Source organism: Triticum dicoccoides, chromosome 7B (genome assembly GCF_002162155.2).
Source record: "Triticum dicoccoides isolate Atlit2015 ecotype Zavitan chromosome 7B, WEW_v2.0, whole genome shotgun sequence".
Lineage (NCBI taxonomy): Eukaryota > Viridiplantae > Streptophyta > Magnoliopsida > Poales > Poaceae > Triticum > Triticum dicoccoides.
In genome coordinates, this window is record NC_041393.1 from 721582402 (window position 1) to 721585758 (window position 3357).

Below are 3357 nucleotides of genomic sequence, written 5' to 3' on the forward strand. Positions count from 1 at the left end.
TAAAGTGGTGGAATGATAATGTATTATGTTTGTTTGTTGAACCTCGAGAATAGCTTTGCAAGTACTCCCTCCATCCCAAAATTCTTGTCTTAGATTTGTCTAAATACAGATGTATCAAGTCACGTTTTAGTATTAGAAACATCTATACCTAGACAAATCTAAAACAAGAATTTTGGGACGGAGGGAGTAACAAGCTTCAGTACAAAGATATCAATGTTTTGATATAACTGTACTAACTTATAATTGCAGATTCTAATTATAGTGAACTAGATAGGTGCTCACATGCTAGTGGTCTGCGGTGGCATTTTAAGCTCTTGTTTGTTGTCTTTCATGCCAGTGTGTAGCAGCCAGAAAAATCAGCTCTACTTCTTGGTGTTAATTTATGATTGTTATTTAATTTATTTTATTTTACACTGCATCGTGCTATGTTTCATGAGTATAAACATGATATGCTTGGCATGCAGTTTTGGAGAAAAAAAGGAGCCATCTCATGTGTAAAAATCGTTTCACCTTACATTTTACTGCTTACTATTTACTATACATCCAGAATTGTACTTGGAAGTGTCAAAATTTGTCATTTATAGTCAGGCATAGTAATATTTCTATAAATATGGACACACTGGAAGTGTGAAAAAATTCTAGTCAATGTACATGTCAACTGCCATATCCTTTGTTTTGTCCTATATTCAGTGTTTTTATCATTTCTTATTTTGATGTTGCAATTTTGTTAGTTCGTAGATGTTGCTGGTTTGTACTTAGAAATGTTTAAAATTGATTCTATTTTCTCTGCAGTTCGAAATTTTTTGTATCAAGCTTCTAGGTTTTGTCACAAATAGTAATGCTTTGCTCATTTAGTTGTTGCATGGTTAACTTTTGTCCAGGAAACTTAAGCCCCTGGTTCCATTTTATATTACTAATTAGTAATTCAAATAGATCATTATAGTTCTTAGTGGGCTTTTTTGTCCATCAGCCATGATTTTGTAGAGAGCTCAGTTGAATAAATCTGGTTCTCTGACCTCGCAAGGATAACGATTAAATTTTGTATATATAGACACTCCTACAGCAGGTATAAAAAAGATACTCCTACAGTACTTATTTTCATCCATTACAAATATAAACTGCAATTGGATCATCTTCCTTTCATGTACATGATAGACCCTGCCATGTAGAGAAATTAGTTTCATTGGATTCCATGCTTTAACTTGATTCATTTATCATAATCGGATCCTCTTTCTTTCGTGTACATGAATTATTTCTGCTTATTTTTTTGTAGAAATCCTTGCTTTTATTTTCTAGGCTAATTCAACTTTTTGTGCGAGATGTAGGAAAGTTAACCAATAGAAAATGTTTATTGAACCAAATGCTCGTAGTGTTTCACTCGGTTAAATCTGTGGGTTTGTCCACTAATCAGATACCATTTAGGGGACCTAATTTCTAACTTGTCCAACAAAAGCATGGAACCAGGAAACTAAACAGCTCCCCATTAAAAGATCCTGAAATATATGCTCCAGCTAGTTCCCCTCTTATTTTGTGTAGTAGATGTAGAGAGCTTAAAAGGAAAAGCAAGCCCAAATACAAGCAAACTTAATTCACTGGCTAGTACAGTAACTTAGCGCATGCAACTTGCTTATACCAAAATGGTCATTAATTCTGTTCGCTTTACTTCAGTACATGAATAGCCTCACTTCTGATGTGCAAGATAGGTGCAATTTGTTAATATTTGTTAATATTTGTACAGATTTTGCACACTATATTTGGATGAGAAGTAAGATAAGCTTGCTACAGTCAAGACGATAAAAAATGGACATGTTCTCTACTAAAGTAGGGGTTACTCTAGAGATGTTACTAGTTGCTATATATTTCAGAAAATATGCGGTTGTTGTATGTGATTGTTGTAACATCTTCCTTAAGTTCTGAATGCAGCTGTTGTATGTAACATTTTATGATCTATTCCAGGTTTCCCAAACTTGCACAGGTTCACTAAGGTTTGGAAGATCTTCAAGCTGCTGAAGATTTGGAAGACCTACAATGTCATGTGTCTTGTTGGTTGAACCTAGACATTTGCTCTGCTGATTTTGGTCGTGGTTTGGTTATGGGGCACACATCTAGAAGCATATGTACATCTTTTGTGGCACTACTTTAGTTTGGTTGTGGCGCAAACATATATATGTACTCCTTTTGTAGCACAACCTCCTCATATATTATCGTTATGTTTATCAAATGAAGTTTAAGGTTTTCGATGAGGCGTATATGTTACATAGATTGAAGTGCATGTATAAATTGTGTGATATGTCATGATTGCCTGGACATATATAACGGATGGGTATTACATAATTAGGGATGCCTCATTTCACTAGTGAAATCAACATGCTGGCATAATATCTGCCAGGTAAACATGCTTGTGCTAGCGGATTATCTGCCGGCAATTGTAGTTTCACATGCTTTGACCAATCTGCCGGGAGAAAATGAACTGCTGGCAAATACATGGGTCAGGGCAGAAAAACTGCTGGGAGAAGTATATCTGCCGGGAGAAGTAATCCCCGGCAGCCGTTCTCGTGGCGGTTCTATCTGCCGGGAGAACCACAGTCCCGGCAGTTTGTCTGCCCTTTAAAGAGACTTCTCCCGGTAGTTTTCTGCCCTTACATCAGTGTTGTGTTGTAGTGTTTTCAGATCTATTAAACCAAAAATACAAAAATACCTTGCTGCATTTTATTCCTATTTATTTTATTTTGCACTCGATCTATCAATCTACTATAATTTTATCTCACGTTCGTTTGCCTATCTTGAGGTGCCGTACCCGGAAGGGATTCACAACCCTTTTAACACGTCCGGTTGCGAGGATTTGTTATTTGTGTGCAGGGGTTGTTTACGTTGTGTTGCTTGGTTCTCCTACTGGTTCGATAACCTTGGTTTCATATTTGAGGGAAATACCTACCGCCGTTGTGCTGCATCATCCCTTCCTCTTTGGGGAAGTACCGATGTAGCTTCAAGCGACATCAGTTCTCGACTGTCGTAGCCTGGTAGGCGCGCTCGAGGGAGCACACCGCATCCTTTTCGTTGCAGGCGACCGTGATGATGTCGCCGCTTCCTGGCATCTTGAGGACATTGTAGCCGTGGTGAGTCACTACCATGAACCTGGCGAGGGCCGGATACCCAAGGATGGCGTTGTACCGGAGGCAAATGTGGATGACGTCGAAGTCGATGAGCTCGGTGCGGTAGTTGTCGCACTTGCCGAAGGTGACAGGGAGGCAAATCTGCCCTAGGGGGACGGTGGAGCCGTCGGTCACCCCTGAGAAGGGCTTGGTGGGGTGGAGCTGGTCGTATGGAACCTGGAGCTTCTCGAATGAGCACATTGGG